The sequence below is a fragment of the Pelodiscus sinensis genome, chromosome 1 (assembly GCF_049634645.1).
Source record: "Pelodiscus sinensis isolate JC-2024 chromosome 1, ASM4963464v1, whole genome shotgun sequence".
Taxonomy (NCBI): Eukaryota; Metazoa; Chordata; order Testudines; family Trionychidae; genus Pelodiscus; species Pelodiscus sinensis.
The window spans coordinates 294,559,605-294,587,047 of NC_134711.1; the positions used below are offsets into that span (position 1 = coordinate 294,559,605).

Sequence of the window (27,443 nt, forward strand, 5' to 3'; positions counted from 1 at the left end):
CCACCTCAAGGGATAAAGCCTTTTTTAAAGTTCCAAATCCAGCACATTTTGCCCTTGACTTCAATGAGAATGGGATCAAAGTCTTGCTGAACAGACATAAGCCTGAACCCAGGACTAGATTCACTACAGTGTTACTCCAGCTTTATCCTCGTGTAAATCAATGGATTTACATCATGCTGTGAAAAATCAGGCCCCAAAATTCTGGATCACAACAAACTTGAAACTCTGGGAAAATTCAGAAGTGGGTTGTGGGTCTGGATCTGAGTTTTGTGGCTGACCATGCTCTCTCTCTTTTATGGGCTGAACCAAATGTTCTAATCCAGGAATTTTCAAACTTCAAGCCTCCAAATTCAGATCCAGATTCTGCTGTATGAGGTCTCAGGGATATTCCTATAAATAGTTACTTTCTTCACCATCTTCCATGACATATCTGAGTACATGTCTGGCTCTTTTTCCTCAGCAGACCCTATGGTACGTACTTTCAGAAAGAGCAACAAACATGACAGATGTGTTGTGTCTAGGATTATATCCTGTAATATACCCCCCAACTGACTAGCTGACTGGAATACTCATAGTATCCATTACTTCTATTAAATGGATTAGATGCTCCTGTCATAGTCACATATGCCATGCCAGAGCAAATGCCGTCTGATGTTGAGTTCCTCCCTAGAAAGGAAAATCTGTCCACTTACATTCAACATGAGCCATACGATCAGCCATGCCAGGTTTGTAGCTGAAAAACTGAGATATCTTAAACAGCAGGAGGAATATCTTGCAACAGTGGATGAGTGATTCTCAAACAAAGACTTTTAGGATTGGCAGAACATAGCAAAGGTTTGGCCAAGCCAAACACCAAGTGGGGAAACACTGTGCAGACAGTTCAGTGTAATCCCAGACCCCCTCCTGTGTAAACCCATATGTAATATGCTTTATTTTAAAAATTAATGTGCAGACAAAACAAGGCTGCACATCCAGTTCACAGTCAATGCTCCTGCCAGGCAGAATGAAAGAATGAGTAACAGGCAGCAAATTTGTGAATGGTTCCAATAAGAGAAGCCGTGGTCATTAGTGGGTTGAGCCTAGGAATGGAATCCTAGAGTTAGAGCTCTGGAATCCCAGAGCAGGAGTTCTCCTAGCTCTGTCATTGAATCATTGTGTGGCTTTTTGGCTAGTGTTCTCATAGCATTGTATTCTCATATTACCTGATCCAGCCAGAGCAGCTGACTGCATAAGTCAACGTGGGGATGAGAGTAAGGAATAGTTACTTGTCTCTCCCTCAGCATTGAGGGGAGAAGGGAAGGAGGCTGCACTAGATCATATCTTGAGGTCCCTTCCAGCCTTCCATTTCTATGATTCTGTAATATTGCTCCCTCTGTCTGAGTGGTTCTCTTGCCATTTGTACAGCCGAGGCACAATATAGCAGTGTGGTTGGATACCCAATTGCTAATAGAAGAACAGCTAGCAGCTGCAGCCAGATCAGTCTTTTTTCTTTTATGTACAGTTGGGAAGTTACACCTGTTTCTTTCAGATGCAACACTTGCAGCTGTTCTCATCCATGCTTTTGTCACGTCCATGACAATAGTAGAGGAATATCTTACCTCTGTAGCCTATATGGCTAACCTGCTTGGTTGCCTATAGACATATAAATGTATTATTTCCTTATGGTTTTGATTATATGTTTATTATAATAAGCTATAGTAGGTTTATATTGGCAATTTGGCTGTAACACAAGAGATTTACAGGACACATCCTGTATGTTGAGCTACAGCAAAGTTGGTATTTTTGTCTGGAGCCTTTCACCCAGATAGCAGAGTTAGCTCACGTATGTTTGGGACCTTTCACCTAGACAGATGTTGATAAGATAGAGTGACTTTCTATGGTCTAGGCATTTCCAAGAATGATGGACGATCACTCGTTGCTGAGTATGATCATCTTCCATAGGAGTTATGGACCCTCAGGTGGCTGGTAAGGCTGATCCTTGAACCACAAATTCTATTACAGTCAGGACAGATGTTTCCAGGTACAGCAGGACGCTGTTGATCATGACTAGAAACTAGTCTCCCCTTCCTCCTTTCAAGTGATGTTTGTTGGTTGTCCAGGTTTCAAACCCATAGAATAGTATTGGGAGAATGATGGCTTGATACACAAGAAGTCTGGACACAAGAATGTCATGATCTTCAAAAACCCTGTGCCTCTTCTGTGCCACAATTTGTTGGCAGGCAAGTTCAAAATTCAGGCAGCCATTGTGTAGGACTTGTCTCCATTTTGAGCGATCCTGGGTGAGTGTCTCCCAAGTGTCAACATCAATGTTGCACTTCTTTAAGTTATCCTTTAGCAAGTCCTTTATAATGCTTCCATTGTCCACCCACATTATGAGATCCTTCTTTCAGCAGAGAAGACAGGGCCTGTTTTGGCAGGCAATGGTCTGACATCTGAACAATGTGACCAGTCCAGCAAAGTTGCTGATGGATGATAATTGTCTCAATACTGATGGGCTGTGTCTACATTGGCACCCCTTTCCGGAAAAGGGATGCTAATGAGACCAGTCGGAATTGCAAATGCCGCGGGGGATTTAAATATCCCCCGTGGCATTTGCATGAACATGGCTGCCGCTTTTTTCCGGCTTGAAAGTAGGAATAAGGGATCTTCCGGAAAAGGGCTTATTTTCCACAAGATCCCGTCTAGACTGGCGATTTTCTCCGGCAAAACCCCGAGCCGGAAAAAAGCGGCAGCCATGTTCATGCAAATGCCGTGGGGAATATTGAATTCCCCCACGGCATTTGCAATTCCAACTGGTCTCATTAGCATCCTTTTTCCGGAAAGGGGTGCCAATGTAGACACAGCCGTGGTCTTTCTCTCTTCCAGAACAGTGATGTTAGTGCGACTGTCTTCCAATTTGATCTTCAAGATCTTGCAGAGGCAGGTACTTTCAAGTGATGTCTGTAGGTTGTCCAGGTTTCAGACCCACAGAATAGTATTGGGAGAATGATGGCTTGGATACAAGAATGTCGTGATCTTCAAAAACCCTGTGCCGTAAATGAGCAAAGGCCACACTGGCACAGCTCAGACAATATTGGATTTCTACATCGATATCTGCTTTGGATGAAAGACAACTTTCAAGATAGAGAAAATGACTGACATTCTCCAGTGCCTCTCCATTGATTTTAACAGATGGGGCACATGGTACCCCTCTCCCACCTCCTTTTCCCAGTCTCCCCAGAGGTTCATCCCCCCCCCCAGTTTTGTTAAATAAAGAGAGTTTCTATTTTTGAACATGTGTCCTTTATTTTTTACATCAGGAAGGGGGGCTCGGGAAGGGTAAATGGAAGAAGGTGAGGGAGGAATGGGGCACTAGCCCCCGATAAGAAGGACTGGGGTGGCTCTGTGGGCTCCTCGGGGTGGAAGCTCTCCTGCAGGGTCTCCTGGATCCTGACAGCCTCCGTTTGACCCCCCCCCAGATGGCAGCCTGCGGCAAGTGCAGCCGGGCTGATGGCCGAGTGCAGTGATGTGCTGAGTGAGGGCATTCAGGGCATTCCGAGTCAGGACTGCTTTGCTGTCCCTCATCGAGTTAGACAAGAAAGCAGAGAACCATGAGAACTGTCTGTCTAGGGTGGGGGTCAGGTCCCTCTAAGCACAGCCCTCGGCTAGCTCTCGGCAGCAGCTCCACACTCTAAGTCCTAACCTGATGCCTTGCTGACACTGGTTCTGGCCAGCCTTAACTTCGGTTCAGGGTCCACTCAATGTGGACATGCTAGTTCGAATTAGAAAAATGCTAATTCAAATTAGTTTTTAGGTCTAGATGCACTAATTCGAATTAGCTTAGTTCTAATTAACTAATTCGAATTAAGTTATTTCGAATTAGTGCTGTAGTGTAGACATACCCAAACAGCTTCCATTCATTCTGTAGGTGATTTAAATACCAGTTGGGAGCTTCCCAGCAATTAGGTAAAACATGACTTTAATAAAGACCACAAACATGGTTGGTACAATGATACAGCCCTGTTTGACTCCGTTTTGTACTTTGAAAGGTTCGTTCTGGGAGCCAGTGCTGCTCAGAACAGTCACTTTCATGTTGTCATGAAGCATCTTTAGGACACTGATGTAAGGATGTTAAATTGCGGTTATTCACTAGTCGAGTAGTCGATGGAATTTCCATTGTCTACTCAACTAGTCGATTGGCACTTCTGCATTCCTCCTTTGAAATGTACAAGACCCCTGCAGGGGCTCTGGTACATTTCAAAGGAGGAATGTGGAACTCCACGTGCAGCCCGGGGCCAGCAGGAAGTCCCACTGACTCTGGGCTGCTTGGGCATGCCTGCTTTGAAATGTACAAGAGTCCCCAGCAGGTGATAATTGCTGCTTTCAGCTGGCTCCAATGATCCTTGATTTCTTCCAGAAACTCTGACGGAAGCTTTTCTTCCAAGACTGCTTGGAAGTGGTCATGCTTAATAGGGTCCTTCAAATCTTGAACCTTTCAGCTTGTGCCTGATCTGCTTTTTTTGCAGCCTCCATTTGGGGCAATCTTAATTTTCATTGTGGATTGAATGAGGAGATGAGTAGTCCAGCAGTCATCAGCACTTGTCAGTGCTCTTGTGAGAAGTACACCATCTCGAGCACGAACAATTACATAGTGCTTTGAATGTGGGTGTCTCCAACACATTTTTCCTTTTAAAAAGGGAGTTTGTGATGATAAGTTCATGATCAGCACACTCAGTCAAGAGCAGGATTCCATTTGAGTGGCTTTGACCAACTCCTTCTTTCCCAATTGTTCCTTTCCACAGGTGTGAGTCTCATCCAACATGTGCATTGAAATCCCCCAGAAGAATGATATTATCTTCTTTAGGGGTCTCCAATAAAATGGTTTCCAGTTGAGAGTAGAAATCTTCCTTTACATCCTCATTGGCATCCATTGTTGGTACATAGGCACTCACAATAGTTGTTGGGTTTTGGTGAGCAGCTGTCCGAGTGTCATAAACCACTCATTGATGCCTAGTGGCAGCTCAGAGAGGCACCTTAAGAGCCTGTTCTTAATAGCAAAGCCTACTCCATACAATCGAGGTTCATCTAAAGATTTTCCCTTCCGGAAATAGATGTATCCTCCTTTCTCCTCCCTCACCTGTTCTTCATCAGCTCTTCTAGTTTTGAATAAGGCAGCAATATTGACGTTAAACTGATTCAGTTCATGACCAATGATAGCTGTACGTCACTTTGATCAGTCACTGTTTGAATAGTCCATCAGGGTAGGTACATTCCAGGTTCCAAAAGTTTCTTACATTTTCAACCACTGGGGTGGTGATCCTGCTGGGTGTGACTATGCAGCCAAGAAGAAAAGAGGCAAGACTATTTTTAGGACACTTTTTCTAGCTTCCTCCCCAGGTGCGGTGAGCAGAGTGGGTCCAAAAGAGGACTGCTCAGTCATGGGTGAAGCAGCTGAGATGCTCAAACTGTCTCAGTCCTCAAGCAAGATGGCAGAATCACACACCCACAGCCTGTGTGTCGGTCTGTGACTAGGAACTTCTAGATCTCACTGTCCTGTTCCCATTGCCACTTACTGATTGCCAACAGATTTTTGATTTGTGAAGGTGTTGTTTTCCCAAAAACTAGAAGATGCCTGAGTGGGACTTCTTTTAAATTGGGGAGACTGGTGCACAACAGTCACTACTCTGTCCTTGGCAGATAGACGGCTTAAAACCAATGGCACTGACTCCACAATGACTGGAGATCCTCTGTCTGCTGCAGCCTTCATACACCTTCATAGACACTGTCACATTACACAACAGTTTCACCTCTATTGTGCAGTTATCCTCTGTCTGCTCTGCCATTGAGGACTTCCAGGATCACACTTTGTCTGGAACCTCACCCTTGACCATTCTCCCATGGGTGACCCCTAAGGGAATACATGACTCCAGGCAGTGTCGCTCTCAGGGGTCATTGGAACGTGTAAGCCTCTCCACCACTACAAAGTGATGACACATGGAGAGGTTCCAAGACACATGGAGAGGTTCCAAACTTAGCAGGTACATCATTACTTGGAAAAAAACAAAATAACCGGTTGATATCAGACCGAATAACTGCATAGGACAGAAATAATAAATGTGATAGACAACCACAAAAGGTCCATCATAACAAATTGATGCACATGTTGAAATCAATGATATACTAACCTATTTGAAAAAGACACTTCACCATTATAAGATGAGAAAACACAAATAAGGAGAAAAGGAAATTTCCTCTACTGAATATGCATCAAACATAACATCAGCGTAACATTTGATAAAAGTGGCATTCCAACCTAAAGGTGGTAGGAGAAGGAGATGTAGTCCCTGGGAGGTGCCAGAATGATGGCCATTGGTGATGATTGGGAAGGTGCAGGTGATGAGGAAGATGATGGTTAACACCCCGGGTTGTTCTAGAAAGAATGGTGTGAGTATGTGGTATGGAAATATAAATTTACCTTCCCTCTTTATCTTATGAAACTGGAGTGTTTGTGGTTGTGCTAAATGCATTAATAAACTATATTTGCAATTATACAAGTGTTCTGATAGTATGAGCATAGCATCTGTATACATCAGGGTTCCCAACCTTAGAATAATTGAATACTGGAACAAAGACCCTGTCTTCCCTAAAGGTAGTAACTTGAAATTCATAAGCAATCTTAGATAAGGCAACATCTCCATCTGCAAACTGAAGCTGGTAAAGAGTTTAGCAGCTCATTGTTATAAGGTACATCTTTCCAGAAAACCATAGAACCAGTAACTTTTGGCTTTCCACTACCTTGCTAAAAGGTACAAGGTAGAATTTAGGGTGTTAGTTTTCACCTGTAAAGTTTGAAATAGCCTGGAATCTCTGTATGTCCCTCCCTGCTCCCACAGAAGAGCCACTGCTGAGATCAGCTGATCACCCTGAAAGGGAGACCTATTCCAGTGGGGAGGAGGACAGAGCATTTTCCATGAGGCCTTCTCTGCTTTACATGTTGTTTTTTCCATAGGCCTGAAATAGCCCTATTTTGTTGCCCTTCTGGGCATGCAACATTTTGTTTTCCTGAACAAAGAGACTGGGGAGACCATGAGAGATGGACTAGGAGTAAATATATCTTCTTGATGAAGATTTATGTTAATTATTGGATGAAGGGAATGGAAATGCAAATGAAGTAAAGGCCCAGATAATAGTTTCTTTTACTCAGCTGGCTATACAATATATTTGATTTAGTTTGAAACTGATAAGATACACATGGAAACCTGAAAACTTTTTACTGAAAAGCTAAGCCGTCCAAAAATAAAGAAGAATGAGAAAGTACAAATCAGCCACTAAGGCAGATAAACTCATAACTTCCTGGCAACTGGGGAAACAAAGATGAAAGAACAGGTGGGGGTCCATCTTTGGTGAAAATGACATTTGAGCTGCCTGCCATCTGTTTATCACTACAATGATCTCACTTGTGAATATACTTAAAACAGTTTTTAACCCATTGATTCATACATCTATATATCTCTAACCATATTTAATCTCAGTCCCTTATTCATAAGTGGCTTTCTAGGTAGCCATAACAGATGTTCTGGCTGTTGGCATAGCTATTTGCATCAATATATTTGTAAATATTTTCCAGTGTATCAATGGGATTAGCCTCAGTGGTACAAGTTACCGAAAAGAAAACCCTAAAATTCTATTAGGGTTGTCCTTCTGCAGTTAACTTATTGATTACAAAGCCTTTATTGCCACATCTTATAAACTTATGAAATTTACTTATACTAATTGTCATACTAATTTCTACCAGGCCTCACTAATTCTCAGGTTTTTGTCAACCCTACCTTAATAATATTCATCCTGTATGTTCTCCTACTTGAATTTCAGCTACGTTGATTTCATCTATATCTCTTAAAAATGCAATTTTGCATGCACTGTAGAAATTCAGCTTTCATTTATATCATCTCCTAGATAAGATCATTAGTCACACCTCAATTGTCTTAATTGCTCCTACAGAAAAGGAGAGCCACTCCTTTAATGGAAATAAAGTAAATTTAGGCCAAATGTGGGCACCTGAAGATAAACGTCTAAATCAGTATTCAGATACAAAAACAAGTGGAATGAATCTGAAAGCAGCTAATCATCAACAGCTCCCGTTGACTTTATTTCCCTACGTTCACTTCTCATCAGCAGAAGCATGGCAGCTCCCAAGGGATGTGGCCATATTTCAAACTTCACACCGGCTGCATTAATCTCTGGCAGGGTGCTGAAACTGGTCTGATTGTACATTCAGATTATTTCCACCACTGGCAATCTTATGCCTCCAAAGATTTTGGCATCCACATGAATGCTGTCCATGTGGTAGCATTCCTTGGTATACACACCTGGGAATTCATCAGTCTTCCATTCTTATGTGCATACCATGAAAACTACTGAAACTGAACCTGTACTGATGGAGACCATTGCTGGTTTTGTCTTCAAATATCCTCATTTTAATCTTGTTCCATGATATAATATGGAGCAGCTGATAGAGAGGAGAATCAAAAACATCATGTTGGGGTTCTTCAGCACTCACACTTCACTTCCATACCATACAGATGTGATCCCTGTAATTCTACAGATCCACAGTTTCGTACACGTTTCATGTTCCCAACATTCCCACAGATGCCACTGCCAGGCCTGAGACATGGCAGCAGCTGCTGCTGCAGAGTCATCAACATTTTTTGAGCATTTTCTGACCCTATGCCACTTCCCAAATATGAAGGCTGCCACCTGCTGGATGTCCCATCAAGACAGATTAGAAATGAGCTGGTTGTAAAATGAAGCTGAAGGTTATTTTAAGATAATGGTCAGGGACTTTGTTTTCGATGGATTAATAACCAGACTGGAGCACATGGCATCTTTCCTGACTGGATAAGCCATCATCTGCAGTGATTCATCAACCTAAGCCAACAAGAGAACGTCACTGGTCTAGTCCTTCCCACAACACAAGAACGAGAGGTCACCAAATGAAGTTAATAGACAGCAGGTTTTAAACAAACAAAAGGAAGTATTGTCTTCACACAGCATATAGTCAGCCTTTGCTAGAGGATGTTACAAAGGTCAATACTATAACAGGGTTAAAAAAGTATTAGATAAGTTCATGGAAGACAGGGTCCATCAATAATGGCTATTAGCCAAGAGGGGCAGGGATCTTATCTCTAGGTTGTTTGCCAGAAGTTAGGCCTGGATGAGTGGGAATGGACCCTCAATGCCTGTTCTGTTCATTCCCTGCAAAGTTCCTGATATTGGCCACTGTCAGAAAACAGGATACTGGGCTTGATGGATCTTTGGTGTGACTCTGTATAGCCATTTTTACATTTGTGTGTATTTTAAGAAGATCAACAGAGATACCACATTGAGAATTTGGCTTGGCCAAGAATTTTTTTTCTGTAGGTTCCTGATAAAAGCACTTATCAGAACTACACTTTAACTTTCAAATTAACGATTAATGCTAATGTTAGAATCAAATCAATCTCAACCCCTTTATACAGTATCTCATGGACCTTGAGCCAGCTGCCTCTCCTGAGATTCTCTGGGCTGGACCCATTTTAAGAAGTTGGCCCATGACTGCAGAGTTGTTAATAGGGTACATGATCTTCAGTGGTCCCTTAGGATATACACTAACTATTAATGCTAAACTGTTTGTTCAATTTTAGCTGTGACACATGGAGTACCGTCCCAAGATCTGAAGAAAAGCTCTGAGTGTCCCCAAAATTTGTCTCTTTACAAGTCCAGTAAAAGGTATTACCTCACCCATTTGTCATGGGTGATGGGTGAAGCTGCTGCTTGGGGAGAGTAGCCCCACCAATACTCCAATCCTGCTCTGCCCAGTCCCTGTCCCCACCAGCTGGTCTCCCTCTTCTCTGTTTACCTTCTTCTGACTAAATCACAGAACCCAAATGTAGCAAATGACATTTGAAGAAATCACTTTCTACATTTTTTTCCTAAAGAAAGGTATCCAATTACAAGCACTAAATTTGGAAATAAAAAATGTCAGCCACAGGGTTTTTGTATATATACCTTGACGTTTTTCAGAGATTTATTTGCAAAAACATTGTAGGGCAAGTCAGCTGTTCTGCTGAATACCACAGTAAATATTATGGAATACATGATGCAGCTCGTCTCTGTTTTACATTTTCTTAATCAGTATTTCTAAGATTTTATATTTTAAATGTACTCAGAAGCCTTCATAAATCATTCCTGATTACTACTTATTTAATGCTCTGAAACAGACATTATTTTAAATTAATCATTCAGAGGTTTAGTGTATTCATAACAAAGTTATGCTTTTAGAGAAAGGGTACATTAATTTATTTTGTGTGATGTCAATATCAATAGACATATTTATGAAATGTCACCCCATGTTTATATTAAAAACACATATCCAGCAATTTTAGGCCTAACGAAGGATTTTATAACTTTCTAAGGTACTGATTTTGGTGGAGGGTTCTCTTAAACATAGTTAATCAAATAGTCAGAAGTAAAGAAAGGGATACTTATTTGTCCAGCTATCTGGACAAATTTTCTCTTTAATAGCTCTCTTCAACAAGGAAGTGAAAGGGGGAAAGATTACAGCAAGGATGGGGGGAAAGACAGGAAGACTTTGGAAGCAAGTTTTTGTACTATATTAATTAAAATGTATTTTTTAGATAAGAGTGGTCTTTCAAAGAATTTATTTAAAAACTGTATGTCTAAAGGTCCAAGCATTTAAAGCTAAATATGACTATTCAAATTGTGTATCTAAAATCAATGCAAAGATTTTTTTAGAGATGTGATTTTACGATCTTCTGCAACAATCTAATGAAATATTTTTTTAAAAATTAAATTAAGAGCCTGTAGACAAATATGTTCTGATTAAATACTACAGTAACACATAACTGTTTGTTAGCAAATTCAGAAACTGACAATATATACCTCCAGGTTGGCATATACCTGTTAAATGTCTTCATTATCATTCACTGCTAATCGGTCTGGCAGGCTTGAAAGCTTTTCACTTTTAAGTTACTTAGATCTCATCTGGAGGAAGACTCACCTGGCTGCAACAGCCTGCCGTGGGAGCTCGCAGGTCAGAGTAGGGATAGGAGGAGATGACAGATTGGGCACTAAGACCCAGGGAAGGCAATGCCTTACCTTGCCTCTGAAGCCTGCTGTCCATGCACCTTGTCTCTCTAATGTCCTGGGACCAACATGAATACCACTACCCTGCATAAAACAAAGCACTGACATTTCCAAATTCAATGTTTTCAAAATGTTTCATATCACCTACTTAAAAAAATATTTTGACATTTTAACAATTGATAACAAGTGTTGGAATTTCCCATAGAACAGAAGTCAATTTTTTTCAGCATTTCCAGCATCCACATAATCTTAGGGCACATAAAACTGCAGACACGCTAATGCAACTGCACTGCCATAGCACTTTAATGAAGACACTTCAGGCTACTAGGAGAGAATACTTAGTTAATCCACTTTCTGAGAGTCACTCACTATATTGACAGGAGATGGTCTCTCCTTAACAGAGTGAAGTCTATATGAGGGATGAGGCCAGTATAACTAAACTAGGTTACTCAGAGTGTGGATTTTTCACACCCCAGAGCAACATAGTTATATCAGTGTAGATTTACAGTGCTGAACAGACCTTATTTATGTTACCCATCTTCCCTTCCCAGACTTCTGCTTAGTAGTTTTGATACCTTCCTTATGTCATGGTCTAATTTAGAGTTTGATCATGCAAGCCCCAGAGCACTCTCTCAGAAGTTTACTGAAAACTCAGTGGGAGGACTCATGTATTTACAGGTAAGCATATATTAAGTGCTTTGCTGGATCACTGCAGAGCACTCAGCAACATACAGGACCAAACCATTAGCTTTTTGGCTCCTGGGACAATTCGTATCTTTTTTTTATTATTTAAAAAAAAATGCACTGAGCAGTTTTAAGCTCTGATAAAAGTGAAAGCAATACAGGGTGTAAAGAAAATTTCATAGTAGTAAATTGTGATGAAGGAAGAAGAAAGAGAGAAGAACAGGTTAAACCTAACAGATTTGTGCCTAGCAGGAAATTAAGAATGTACACTTTTAAATCCTTTGTTTTTGCTACAGAACAATTGTATGTCAGAGTTTGCTATGTGGGCTGACATTTCAAGTGACACAAATTTACATTTGTAATGGAAAACTAATCTGACAACAGATCTGTTTTGATTTTTTTAATTAACAAATAAAAAAAGCCTCTGTTTCTACCCCCACTTATAAAATTACATGATATTACAAGTATAACACGAGAATATGTGTTTGATCGTGACATGGTTTGTTTGTTTATGTATTCGCTTTGGCAAAATTTTTGTTCCATTGAAGTCAATTGTAAAACTCCCATATGAATTCAAAGGAATCTGGATTTAGACCTAAGACAATATTGTGCATAAACAATGAAGCAAATGTTTTTTTCATGGAGTGCTAATGTACTTTCCCAAAGCTCAGTGCTCAGTACAGATGAACAAAATTACATTAAAAGAAGAGCCTTTGATTGTCAGGTTTTAATTTTTTTCATCTTCCTTTTTTCATTTCAAAGGACTTCACCAAGTTTTATTTATCAATTTGAAAAATTGGAGACAAATTTAAAAAAAAATAGAAAACCAGGGGCATCGGGTAAGGGAAAGGGGTGCCTGATACCCACAGGAGCAAGGGGAGTCAGGGGGAAGTGCTTTATACTCAGAGAGGCTGGGGTGGGGGGTGAGGTAGTTACCATGTGGCAGTTCAGGAAGGCTTCTGCTCTTTGCAGTGGTTGCATGGTCACAGCTCCTTGCCCTTCTCACTCCCCTGTCCCTTGCACAGAGAAAACAGGACCACACTGAATGGTGATGGTCTAGGCTTATCAGGCGTTCTGTTTCCAACCAGAATGCCTGGTCCAGCTCCGGTCAGTAGCTCCAATCAGCATCTCTGACCAGGCAAATAAAAGTCCCATTTGTGGCACAGCAGGGCTCAGACATCCTCACTATATGCCTTGGCTCTTGAGTGTCTCCTGGAAACAGTGACCTGCCCCCCCTCTGGCTTCTAAGCATATCGTCCAGGGGGCTCTGCATGCTGCCCCCACTCCCAGTGCCAGCTCTGTGGCTCCCATTAGCTTGGAGCTGCAGCCAATGGGAGCTGAGGGGAAGACGCCTGCAGATGGGGTAGTGCACAGAGCCATTTGGCTGCACTTTCAACTAGGAGCTGGAGGGGTGACCTGCTGCTGCTTCCAGGTAAGCACTGCTTGAGGTAAGCACTGCCCAGAGCCTGCATCCCTGGGCTCCCCCTGCACTCCAAGCTCTTCATACCCAGCTCCAACCTAGAGCCCACACCCTCATCCCTCCAGCCCCCAGCACCATCCTCCAACTCTGAGCCCTCTCCTGCCCTTTGAACCCCCCAGACCCTGCCCTGAGAACAATTCTACATCCCAAACTCCTCTTCCCCAGCTCCACCCCAAAGTCTGCAACCCCAACCAGAGCCCTCACACCCTCTCTTGCTCCAGTTCAGTGCCTTCTCCCTCACTTGAAACTCTTCATCTGCACCCAAATCCCTCAGACCCATCTTTATATTAGAGCCTGCACCCCCAGCGGGAGTCCTCACTGCCCTCACCTTCTGCCCCAGTCTGGTGAAAGTGAGTGAGTGAGTGAGTGACAGAGGAGGGAGGGGAATGACGTGAATAGGGATGGGACCTCTGAAAAGGGACAGGGCTTCCAAGAAAGTACGGGACAAGGGTGTTTAGTTTTGCACAAGTAGAAAGTTGGCAACCCTAGTAGGGTCAGGAGGGGAGGAGAAGGCAGCACCCAGGGAGTACTGGCTCCCATGCCCGACAGAATCCCCCTCTTGACCCCAGTCCGTCAGTGCACTGCTGTCCACTTGCCCTGCACAGGTCCTGTCCAGCAGGAAATGCTGAAGGAGCTCTGTGCTCTAGAGCCAGGTGCTGCAGCTGCGCAGTTGGGGACTGATACAGGCTGAGTACCTGGGCCCAGCAGTAGAGACCACCCATACAGAGGCCTGTCCACTTATCCTGCCAGATGTAGCTGCTTTCTGAGTCCTACCCTTCAGCATGGCCCCATCCACTCCCACGCTGAAGGTCTGGGGTCAGGAGTCCGTACTCACAAGAAGCCTTCCATTTCCCATGGGCCTGTAACTGCAAAAGTCAGGAGGTTGTGGTTGCTGCTGCTACCTAACTCCCTGCCCATTTTGCTCCCAAACCACGAGGAGAAAGCCAACGGGATGTACTGAAGGGATGGAGTCAGGAGGGGAGTAGAAGGTTGCAATCCATGAGTGCTAGACAGGGCCCTCTCCTGACCCTGCCAGACCCTCCCTATCTCCCCATCTGCTTCCTCTGCAAAAAAAATCTGTGTCCAAATAATGCAAAAAAAATTGGTAAAACCCCAAATCTGGCTTTTTTTTTAAACTGGTAATTTTTCAGGAAAACTATTCAATATTAATAACAAAGGGCCTTAGTCAAAAGACATTGCAAGATATGGTTGGTCGAAACACCGAGTTTGCAATCCATGTATAGTGTCTGGAACCATACATTACTGCCCCATGTTTCAGAGAGGTGTTACAGAAGTCCCAGAACGCATTCACCATTGTGAGGTGTGCCAAATGGGAATGCACATCACTGCTGTCAAGAATGGCAAAGACACATTAAGCTGTTGCCAGGACAGCTGTGATGTCAAGGAGAGGCAATAGCACTTTCATGCTACCAAGATTCTTGCAATCGCCTCTTTGCTTAGGGTCTGATTTAAATTCCAGTGAAATAGAAATTTTGAAACAAAAATCTCCTAGTATTTCAAATATTTACTCTTACTGTTAATTATTTTGGTCTGACATACTTCACTTTGCAGCATGACATAATCAGGAAGGATTATAGGGAAGATAGGAATCCACGCAGAAAACAAGTTGAGTCAGAGGGCAGTATGTCAGAAGACATTATTTTCCTAAGGATAATCATAATTTATGTGCTAAGGAGTCAGTGGCAATCATTCTGCTAGGATTTAAATTCACCCACACTTTTCCCATTCCTTCAGACATAGCATAGCAGGGGACCACCAATGTTTTATTCCCTGGGCTATTTTTTGATCAACGAATGATCTATACAAAATCAATCCTCTTATGCTTTTGAATCTCTTGGAAAATGAAGCTTTTCTGAATAATAGCAATTGCCAGTTGCCAAGTTTCACATGTGTTTTTGAGCTTACAGTCCCACACTGCTTTTAATGCTTCTTGGAAGGGGTGAGCTATGTGTTCTAAAGAAAAATAGCTGCATGATAATTGTCTCTTCAGAACTATTTTCATAGATAGGTCCAGGCCATTGGGAGCTGGCTGTCAAGCATCCATAATAACTTCCCAGTTAAAAAGAAAAGAAGTCTCTCCCCAGGTATTCGAGGGTTATGGTGAAAAGCTTCACGTGAATTTATTTTTCCCATAATACATTAATCTATGAGCTAATATAGACAAAATTGTTACTGTTTGATGATGAATGACAAGTTAACTCTTCAACTGGGGTTGAAAATGACTTCTGCTAATGTATGTCGGGCCAAAACATTTTGGAGAAAACATGCTAAATTCCTTGTGAAACAAGGACTCTAGTTCATTTGCAGTTGTGAGTGGTGAATTTGACCCTGTCTATATTAGCAACAAAATCTGTTTCAATACAAGAGTACAGTTTGGTCCAGAGAGTGTAGCTGACACCCATTCTCCAAAATAGCCCCTTTTCCAAAATTAGCTTTCAAGAAAGTAGTACCAACATAACTGCCACCAGTTGTGTTTGAATCTGAGACCTCCAGAGCTTATTGTAGGAACTGCTATAGTTTGAGCGATAAAGCACTCAAGTTATGTTATAGCACTCACTTGTTCTTCTTGCTTGCTGTAAGTGATCTAAGAACCACTACATGGGACAGTGAACCACAATAGGTATGTGAGTTACACCAAGACCATAAGAAGGGCAATACAGGATCAGACCAAAGGTCTGTTTAGCACAGTATCCTGTCTTCCATCAGTGGACAATTGTAGGTGCCCCCAAAGGGAATGAACATAGCAGGTAATCATCAAGCAATCCCACCTCTGTCACTCATTCCCCACCTCTGACAAACAGGCTAGCACACCATTCCTATCCATCCTGGTTAACTGCCATTGTAAGCCTTCTCTTCCATGATTTTATCTAGCTATTTTTTGAACCCTGTTAAAGTCCTGATCTTCACAACATCCTCTGGCAAGGAGTTCTATGGGCTGACTGCATTGTGCGAAGAAGCACCAGTCCTTCTTTTTGTTTGTTTTAAACCTGCTACCTATTAGTTTCATTTGCTGAACCCTAGTTCTTATGTTATGGGAACAAGTAAATCATTTTCCTTACTCCCTTTCTCCACACTAGTCATGATTTTATAGACCTCTATCCTATCCCCTCTTAGTGTCCTCTTTTCTAAGATGAAAAGTACCAGTCTTCCTAATCTCTCTTCGTATGGCAGCCATTCCAAACCCCTAATAATTTTTGTTTCCCTTTTCTGAAATTTTTTCAATGCTAAGATTTTTTTTTTTTAGATGAAGTGACCACATCTGTATGTAGTATTCAAGAAATGGGCATATCATGGATTTATACAGACTCTTCATGTATCTGTAATATCATCTGTCTTTGGAGGTTATATGATTCCCATGACTGCAGTATCCAACCATTTCATAATCTTTAAAATATTCATCCTCACCCACAACCTTGTGAGGCAGGGAAGCACTATCACCTATCAATCTTTAGGGCTGTGTCCAGACTCAGGGGTTTTTTCGGGAAAAGTAGCCTTTTTCCGAAAAAACTTCACCTGCGTCTAGACTGCAGCCGCGTTCTTTCGAAATTAAATCGAAAGAACGCGGCTTTTCTTTCGACGGCAGTAAACCTCATTTCACGAGGAAGAATGCCTTCTTTCGAAAGTGCTTCTTTCAAAAGAAGGCGTTCTTGAATGTAAATAGGGCTTCTTCGAAAGAGAGCATCCAGACTCACTGGGTGCTTTCTTTCGAAAAAGCGGCTTGCTCTTTCGAAAGTTCCGCGTGCAGTCTAGACGCTCTCTTTCGAAAGAGGCTCTTTCAAAAGTATCTTTCGAAAGAGCCTCTTTCGAAAGAGGCTTGCAGTCTAGACATAGCCTAGGGGAATAAATAAGGATGTGTCTATACAGCAGGGCTTAACTCTAAATAAGCTGTGCAAATTGAGTTATGTCAATGCATAGCTTATTTTGAAACAGTTTATTTTTAAATTGGGAGCATCTACACAGCACTTACTTCAAAATAGAGCACTCTTCCTCCAACTTCCCTTACTCCTCGTACAATGAGGGTTACAGGAGTCAGAGTAAGAAGACCTCCAGCTTGACAGTATTTCAACATTATTTCAAAATAACTAGCATCTACACAGCAGGCAGTTATTTTGAAATAATGTTGCTGTGTGGACATGCCTTAATTGATACAGCCCATGCCTGCCTTTCTGCCTTCATCTCTTGCTGCACTACTTTCCACTACAGCTAAAGGAGGAATGGTAGCTCAGCAGCTATCATGGGCCTGCTAAAGCCTGGGTTGTGAGTTCAATCCTTGAGAGGACCATTTAGGGATCTGTGAGAAAGGGAGGGTATTTGGTCCTGCTGTGAGGGCAGACAGCTAGACTCAATGATCTCTCAAGGTCCCCTACAGCTCTATGAGATAGGTATCTCTCCATATACATACACTATTTCCAGGTAGTAGACAGAGCTTTTCTTGCAGCCTCCCCGCGTTTCTTCTTTCTTATCAACTGTATCCCTTCTTCCCCCACCGTGAACACACACTTCTAGTGTCACTGAAACCAAGAACAGCCCAGAGTTGTGAACATCTTCTTAAAGTTATCACACAATGAAATAATCAACTTTGATGCGAATGATGGCAGAATATTTAGGTTAGTTTTATTCTATCCAAGCCAATTTGTTCCTATCTACTGAAAAAGTTAAACTATATTCATGTCCTTTCCAATAGCCACATATGGCATCACACCTTAAGCCAAATGTGCCATATTTGGACTTGCCATATAGCAATGGATCCTCATCACTGGTATACACGAGAGCACTAATGTTTCAGGTTTATGTGATAGGTATTTTTGGCTTGTCCTCTCTGACTTGACTTAATGAGGAGCCACTAAAAGAATATTGGGAGCCATTAGAAAAGGAATATATAATCAGACAGAAAATATCACAAGCCTACTATGTAAATCCGGGGCAAACCTATACTTTGAATGCTGCATGCAGTTCTTGTCACACCATCTCAAAAAAAAAGATAAATTTGAATTAGAAATGATACAAAGAATACTGACAAACATGATTAGGGGTATGAAACAACTTCCACTTGAGGAGAGATTAAAAAGGCTGGGACTGTTCACCTTAGAAAAGAGATGACTAATGGGTTCATGAAAAGCATGATGGTGTGGACAAAAAGCTATTTAACCCTTCTCATAACACAAGAACCAGGGGTAACCCAGTGAAATTAATAGGCAGCAAACTTAAAACAAAGGCAGTAACTGTACTAAGAACAAGCAGGATTTGAACTTAAATAAGACCACAGGAATTGCCATACTTCATCTGGACAATGGCCATCTAGTCTAATACTTGGCCTCTGACAGTAGCAATTACTATATGCAAGAAATCTCATGATGTGCAACCCCACAAACAGCATGAAACCCTATCCACAGTAATTTTAGTCAACTATTGGTTGGCTTATGCCTGGAAGCATGAAGATGTATATATTTTATTTTTATCTTATTCATTGTAACTGTGGACTGGCTATCAATATGGTAGCTGAACTCATCAAAATGACCATGAGATATTGAAAAAAGAAGAGTCATGAGTGAAAGTAAGAAAAGAGGATGGATGGTGAGTGGTCAGGGAGGACCATGCCGCAGAGAGGAGAAGAGAGATCCTTCTTCAATACAGAAATAAAACCCTCTCTGACCACACACCTATCTCCCCACACTGGAACCCATACAAGGAATCAAATAACTACCACCCATACTTGATGAGGACCCATTCTGAAAGAAATCCTTTCTGAACTCCCTCTTCTGGCCTTCAGACAACCACACTTCTCTTAACTCATCATCAGAAAGAAAGCCCGCACAGAGCAAGACACACCAACTCACAGCAGAACCAGACCCTACCAGAATAACTGATATAAAACCTGTAGACATAGCTCTACTGCTAGAATGATTAGCACCCCCCCAACACACCTTTCAAGATCCACGGGTCCTACACATGCCAATCACATCCTATAGTATACCTCATCCAAAGCATTAAATGCCCCAATAACAACTTCGTGAGTGAAACCAGATAATAACTAAGCTCTCAAATGAACTCATGGGGTGTGTCTACACAGCACTGTAACTCAAAATAAGATACGCAATTTGAGCTATGCAAATTGCATATCTTATTTCGATGCTATTTTGAAATTGTTTATTTCATCATTCAAAATAAAGCACTATTCCGAAACATCCCTTACTCCTTGTAGAATGAGGTTTACAGGGATGTCAGAGTAGCAAGCCTGAAATAACGGGCTTTCTGTGAAGATGCGGGATAGCTATTTTGAGATACCCTGGTATCCTGAAAAGGCGTACTCATAGGAAAATAATAAAAGACAAAAACACCCCATCACCCATGAGGGAACACCTTTTTACAAAGCAATCACTCTAAAGCTGACCTATAAGTCCTCATCCTCCAAAGAAACACGCACAGTACTTTCAAAGATGAACTTGGGATCTTACATTTATAACTTTGCTAGACACTAAAAATCTTGGTCTTAATAAAGACTCTGGAATTATGAATTATTAAAACAGTCATTAGCGCATACCCCCTTAATAGCCTAACAGGCCACTTCACCTTGAATGGTCCCCTATGCGCTAACTATTTGTGTTAAATTCTCTGTTTGATCTTGTATTTAGTTGTGACAATCTGAGTACCTTTCAGAGACCTGGGAAAAGCTCTGTATAGCTCCAGAACTGGTCTTTCTCACCAACAGAAGTTGGTCTAATATGTCTCTCTAATATTATCTCTACCACAACACTGAACATATGCATTTGTGTGTGTGTACACACACACACACACACACACACACACACACACACACACTGAACCTGCTCCTCCCTCTGGCTGTCTCTGTTTTAGTCCCACTGCCACTGGGCTTAAGCCCTGCTGCTACAGGGCTTGGGCTTGGAATGCTGCCAGCAGCCAGCTGGAGCTCTCCAGGGACAGAGCTCCCCAGCCACCGCAGCCCTGTTTGTGCACCGCCCAGTTGAGGCTTCTCAGGGATGGAGCTCACCACTGCTCTGCTTCTGTTCTGCCCAGGGCTTCCCGGGGACTAGGCTGCATGGCTGCCCCACTGCTGCCACAGCTGGCTGGGGCTTCCTGGGGACAGGGCTCACCAGCTGCTGGAGGCCCCACTTCTGCCATGTCCCACCAGGGCTCCACAGCTGCCCCTGAGGCCATACCAGGGTGGAGAGCCACAGAGATGGGCTCACCAGTCCCACTGCTGCCCTGCCCAGCCAGGGCTCCTCAGGAACAGGGCTCCGCAGACATCCTGCTGCTGCCACACTGGGACAAGGCTCTGCACGGACCGGACTCACTGGTCCTGCTGCTTCCCTGCCTGGCTGGGGAGCTCTAGGGACGGGGCTCACTCCTCTTCACTGGACTCCCTGACAGGCTCACATTCCTGGATGCTGGGGCTCTCTGGCCCAGCAACATCTGTGATCCTGCCAGATCACGGATGTTGCTGAACTAGAGAGTCCCAGATTTAAGATGTTCAGTGTGAATATATATATTCCACAGAAAAAGTTTAATCAACTTTATTGGGAGCAGAATAAGGCAGAAAAAATTGGATCTATTATGGCCTATGATGTCATTGCCTATGAACTAAAAAGAAAGGAGAAAAACTTACCATAACAAAAGAGGAAATTTAACCACAAAAGTCTCTACAGTATTAAATGCTAGATGAAAAGCTGGGAAAGATTTCCACATAATCTTGGGAAGTCAGAGTTGTGGTTAAAAAATTTGTCCTTAAACCACCCCATCTCACAGCATGTAATCAGACCTAATGCACACTAAGCAAAAGTGGATTCTGCAGTGTTTATTGCAGAGGAATAGAAGGTTTGCTTTGCCTCTTTTACTGCTGTGGCATAATCCTGTAAGTGTTGTTTGCGTTGTTACAGAGAGTGGTTATGAGATGTTTTGTGCAACTGGTATAAACTTCTGCCTGTGGACACTGTAATATGTATGGATATCTACCTCACTTGTGATATTGCAACTCCAAACTTCTTTTTGACCCACACAATGAGGTAGGTCACATTATAATTATGCCTGATTTCAGAATTAATCCATTATTCAAAGTGAGTCAGCACCCAGATGAAGTTGAAAAATACATACCAATTTTAAACATGTATATTGAAGCTGCATCTATACTAAGGAGTTATTTCAGGATACCAGAATAACTCTGAAATAGCTATTCCATGTCTTTTGATCAATCCTGTTATTTCGAAATATAATGGGCTCGCTATTCTGATGTCCCTGTAAACCTCATTCCACAAGGAGCACATGACGTTTTGGAATAGTGCTCTATTTCAAATTTGGCGCTGTGTAGACAGCACCAAATTTTGAAATAAGATACAGGCAGTCCCCGGGTTACGTACAAGATAGGGACTGTAGGTTTGCTCTTAAGTTGAATTTGTATGTAAGTCAGAACTGGTACATATTGTAGGGGAAACTCTAGCCAAACATTTCTCCAGAGCTCAGTTTTATTCTACCACACCTCACTTCCCTCAGTCCTTTATTCTCAAGCTGAGGTGTCTGCTGAGAAAAGCCGCTCCACGTCTCCCTGGTCTGCTGGGGGGGGGCGCTAGCTTCGGGTCTCCCTGGTCTGCTGGGGGGAAGCAGCTAGTGTGGGGTTCCCTCACCCCGTTTGTAAGTAGGGATCCGATGTAAGTTGGATCCATGTAACCCGGGGACTGCCTGTATTTTGAAATTATCTCTAAATAAGCTACGCAATTTGTGTAGCTCAAAATGCATAGCTTATTTCAAGCTATGGGTGCAGTGTAGTTGCACCCTGATCCTCTACATTTAAATTTGAAACACATTATTAGAATGGCAATGACATAAAGCAGAATAAGCCCTGAATGACTCACCCCATAATAGGGATCTTGAAGTATTGACTTTTCATACTTGGATAGAAGTTAGATTTAAAGTTTTGCTTATGTTATGGGATGTATTTGTTTTAATTCTACTGATTGTATAGTGCTGCTTACATTTTTTTTAAACAATATAAATCTCTCCTGAATGCTCCTACTTCTATTTCACACATCAATTTAACAAAAGTGTCACCCTGAAGTAGTAATAATCCATGCAAGAAGGGAACTGTTAGCAAGCATATATTATGTGTACTATACTATATAATTTATGAATGTTATGTAATTATGCTAAAATGGATAACTGTGAATTGTACTGTGCTTCTCCCATAATGCTGTTCATTCATGCTAAGGCATATCCTACAATACTTTGCAACAAAGAAACTCAACTCCTATGAAAAAAATAAAACCTATCAGAGGTAAAAAATGACTAGTATGTTTAGATCAAGTTGTGGGGAGTACTTTTCTGGACCAGTGACATTTCAAATATGATATTCCAAAGAAGATAAGGAAAGGTGCATAATAGTACAGAAAAACAAATACAAAGTACCAGGTGATGTATAAAATACTCTAATTCATAACAGGTCTACTATAAATGCAGTCTTAGATGAATATTTTTTAATCAGGCTTATTGTGTAAGATGAATGCTTTGAGCTTGCATCCCAAAAGGGTGGTGTGAATGCCTCCTTTTGTATATTGCTTTGTCTTTTGATAGTAAACTAAGGCTATGTCTAGACTGCAAGCCTCTTTCGAAAGAGGCTCTTTCGAAAGATACTTTCGAAAGAGACTCTTTCGAAAGAGAGCGTCTAGACTGCACGCGGAACTTTCGAAAGAGTAAGCCGCTTTTTCCAAAGAAAGCACCCAGTGAGTCTAGATGCTCTCTTTCGAAGAAGCCCTATTTACATTCAAGAACGCCTTCTTTCGAAAGAAGCACTTTCGAAAGAAGGCGTTCTTCCTCGTGAAATGAGGTTTACCGCCGTCGAAAGATTTAATTTCGAAAGTACGCGGCTGCAGTCTAGATGCAGGTGAAGTTTTTTCGGAAAAAGGCTACTTTTCCCGAAAAAACCCCTGAGTCTGGACACAGCCTAAGACTGGCTATTTGGTTTCTTAAATAATTTTAATATTGAACAAAAGTTGTAGGTTAGCAATTGGCTATGTTTATGTGAAACTGTCAGTTGCAGGGGGAATAGATGGTTTGGAGCCAAGGCATTAATGACAGAGGACAACAGTTGATTGCTCTGCTGCACTAACTCACTTACATCATGGCCTTGTCCTTGGCAACATGCAGCCCTTTGTAAGCTAGGCTCCCTGTGGCTAGCTGCAGATCTTTCCCTGTGAGTTCCCTCTTTCCTCTGGAGTCTTCTCTGACATCAAGTTTTCTCTTTCTAGGAGCAGCCTTTTATCTCAGCTTTTTGTCTGTCAGCCACTTAGGGTGTGTTTATACTCAGGCCCATATGGAGGAATTTCTGAGGGGGAGATTGGGGTGAGGTTTTTCATAACTGTAAAGGAGCCAGGAACCTTTTTTGGGCTGGGGGCCACTGACCCACAGAAAAATCAGTTGTGGACCACATAAGTGAGAAGCAAAAAACAAACAAAAAATACTTTCCAAAAACCCCAACCCCTCACGGATATAGCTCCCAACTGAAACACTTCACTCCTCTGGCACTTCAGCCCCACTGGGGGAGGGGGCGGACAGAGAGGATTGAGGTTCAGAGATTGCCATAGGCCAGATTTACTCTTCTGGGGTTCCAGGGTTAGTGGATTTGTGGAACCCTCCCAAGCTCAGGGGTTGAGACAAAAACGAGGGGTTCAGTGTGTGGCACAGGGCTGCCAGCAAGAGGAATGGGGGGGTGTAGGATCTGGGCAGGAGGTGCAGTGCAGGAGGGGGTGAGGGTGCAAGGTCTGGGCGGGAGGTGAGGTGCAGGTGGGAGTGAGGGTGTGAGGTCTGGATGGGAGGTAGGGTATAGGAGCAGGCTGGGAGTAGGGTGTCTAGCTAGGGGAGGGGGCAAGAGCAAGGGAAGGTGCAGTGTGTGGCCCGGAGGGAGGATGCAGGAACAAGGGATGCTGCAGAGGGCTGGGAGTAGGGTGTCTGGCCAGGGGGGAGGGTGCAGGAGTAGGCTAGGGGGTGCAGGTTCTCAGCGGGGGAGGGGCCGTGTGAGGGGGCTGAAGGTGTGGGGTTTGGGCATGAAGGGGTGGGAGGTCACTTACTTGCTTTTGCGCCCCATGCCGGTCCCAGGAACTGCCTCCTACTGCTCCCATTGGCCGGGGGAAGGGGAGTGCTTCTTCCCTGTGGGCCGGATTGCACAGCAAGGCTCAAGGCTCCCCGCCCCCCACCCTGCGTGGGAAGCCAGCACTGGGGCTCCAACCTTGCAGAGGAAGGGGGGTGGAGCGCCAGCATGGGCTTCCCCCTATGGGGGGAAGGAGGGAAGCTGAGCTTGAGCTGCAGATCCACTGCCCTAACAGAGCCCCCTCATGCTTAATTAGGGGAACAGGGAGATGCATTTGTACCCTTTTCACCCCACCTGCATATTGGCCTGATACTGCAAAAAATTAAAAATAAAACCTGCAGCAACAAATCTCAGAGCCCAGGTCAGCTGGCCGGGACTCGCACTACAGATAAAAATAGCTCCAGCTAATGGCTGGCTTTTGAGACCAATGAAGGGGGAGGGTCTCAGAGCACGCACTCTCAAAAGTCCAGAGAGGTAGAGGCCACTTCCAGTTTTTGATGCCCAAGCCATAATAAAAATAAAAAATGACACTGATCTAGCACCAGCCACTATTAGTCATTTGTATATGTGATCAGCTGATCTGAGAGGCCACGTTCATCACGGTCTAATCTTGTCCCATCAGAATGGATATATGTTTATGGACATTTTAAATTCTTTAATATGACAAATTCTAGATAAGTTAACAAAAAATTGTCTTTTACTGAATTACTCTCTTATTTGCTCAAATTTGCAGCTCTAAGCTGTGGAGAGTGTATCACGTTTCGTCTGACAGGGATGTAAAACTGGTCAAATGTCAAAAAGTATTTAAATGTGAGGCCCCCCTTTGAGCTTAAAGCCCCAGGCCAAATGGCCTTCCGCCCTCATTAGTCCTGCTAGAGCTTACACTCTCGCCTCCTCAGGAAGTGCTACCCTGCTATTTTTAGTCCCGTAGGAAGAGCCTGAGTTAGCTGACCTGGAGTTTTGAAATGAGTCACTGCTATAGGTATAAAGGAAGGCTGTTTTTTTCAGCATAGACATAATCTAAGTCACACCTTATGAAGCAACTGTTCTGCCCTTTCATCCCTTTATCTACTCGATCACACCATCACTTAAAATTCACAATTCTATTTCCATACTGATGACAAAAATAGCCAGTCAAAATTTAAAGGAATGCATTGTTGGGACTTCACTTATAGAAATCGAATAGATTTTCCCTTACATAATTCTAATGGAAACTTGATTTCCTCTTCAAAGTCCAACATTTATTTATCAGAGGGCTTCAATTTGTTAGTGACAGATGTTTTTTGTGGAAACTACATAAGGAAAGTGTATGAAAGGGGAAAGTGCTAGCAGAGAAGTTTCCTACACATTGCATATATTACAGAGCCTTTGGGAGGACAAATGTTTACAACAGAAGTGCATGGGAGTAAAAAATTATCCCGTACAGTAGTATCACCGTTCTTTTACTGCTGAGGCAGAGTAACGTGTTAAGAATAGAATTTTCTTTCCATTTGACACACTAACTCAATTTGTTCAAAAGGAGAAGATGAATTGTCTGCTTTCATGTCCAAGGAGTTAGGAAGTAATAAAGTGATGCCTTAAAATATCAAAAATAAAGCTCATAAGTAGGGCAAATAAAATCATGCCCTCCTAAAAATCTAGTTTATCTTTTGTAACTGAAGATCAGTTAAAATCAGAAATAACAAATGTAAAAATTTTAAGGCTAGAATTTAATTAAAGGCACCTGGATAATTCAAACAGCAGTTTGCCAATGTTTTCACAAATAAACCATGTGAATTCTAATTGCTGATATTTGAATGCAGACTTATCAATAGTATTTGAGCATTCACACAAGTACCAATACATATGTAAAAATCCATGCAAATCCTAAAAGCTTCTTGAATGTTAATATAAACAATATTTCATTTGAAAACTCTTACCTGAGAGTTAATCCCTAGATATTTTTTAGTGTTTGCAATTCGTTATTATTCTTCTTAACAAGTTTGTCATCCAACCAGGGAGCAAGAACAACAATATGTAAATTAAATGCTTTCATGGTGAGAAAATATCTGAAGATTTTGTCAAAATAGATATTTGATCAAAAGTCCATAAGCTGACATTTGTTTATAAATACTACTGAAAAAAACAATTGTGTAAATCAGGATCAACCCGTGAATGATCCACAAAGAGAAAACACAGCTAAATATATTGGAAAGTTTAACTGCTATTAATAACCTAATTCACTGATAACCAGATGAATGTTTGATGTCTATAATGAGCAAATGAACTTATCTGATTCTGACTTTTCCTTGCTACCACTTGTTATGATGAGTTTTCATGTGAACTCATAGGCTACGTCTACACTGGCATGATTTTCCAGAAATGCTTTTAATGGAAAAGTTTTCCGTTAAAAGCATTTTCGGAAAAGCGCGTCTAGATTGGCAGGACCCTTTTCCGCAAAAGCACTTTTTGCAGAAAAGCGTCCGTGGCCAATCTAGACGCACTTTTCCACAAAAAAGCCCTGATCGCCATTTTCGCAATTGGGGCTTTTTTGCGGAAAACAAATCTCTGCTGTCTACACTGGCCCTTTTGCGCAAAAGTTTTTCAGAAAAAGACTTATGCCCGAACGGGAGCAGCATAGTATTTCCGTAAAAGCACTGACAATCTTACATGAGATCGTCAGTGCTTTTGCAGAAATTCAAGCAGCCAGTGTAGACAGCTGGCAAGTTTTTCCGCAAAAGCAGATGATTTTGCGGAAAAACTTGCCAGTCTAGACACAACCATATTTATTAATGGTATTTTTATTTCTTAAATTCATCTTTATTCATGAAAGTACATAAGTATACACTTAAATCCCACTGACTTCAATTGGATTTAAGTATGTGGTTAAAATTAAGCATGTGTTTAAGTATTTTACTGAATATAAATCAATGTAAGTACATACATAAATGTTTTCCTAAGAGTAGCCTATCTTCTCAGTGTTCTTGATGTTCTTTCATTACAATGTTAACCCTTTAAGAAATAATTGTTTTATTTTATTTTAAAATATATTCTCCAACATGA

The 27,443-nt window shown here is 42.1% G+C and overlaps 1 long non-coding RNA gene across 1 annotated transcript in view; it reads right to left on the reverse strand.

Moving 5' to 3' along the window:
• The window catches only part of LOC142826517 (uncharacterized), a 113,970-nt gene that overhangs the window by 75,572 nt on the left and 10,955 nt on the right, over positions 1-27,443 (reverse strand). The window contains exon 3 of the long non-coding RNA XR_012900700.1: positions 11,137-11,208. This is a non-coding gene — a long non-coding RNA (uncharacterized LOC142826517). The remainder of the gene's footprint in view (positions 1-11,136; positions 11,209-27,443) is intronic.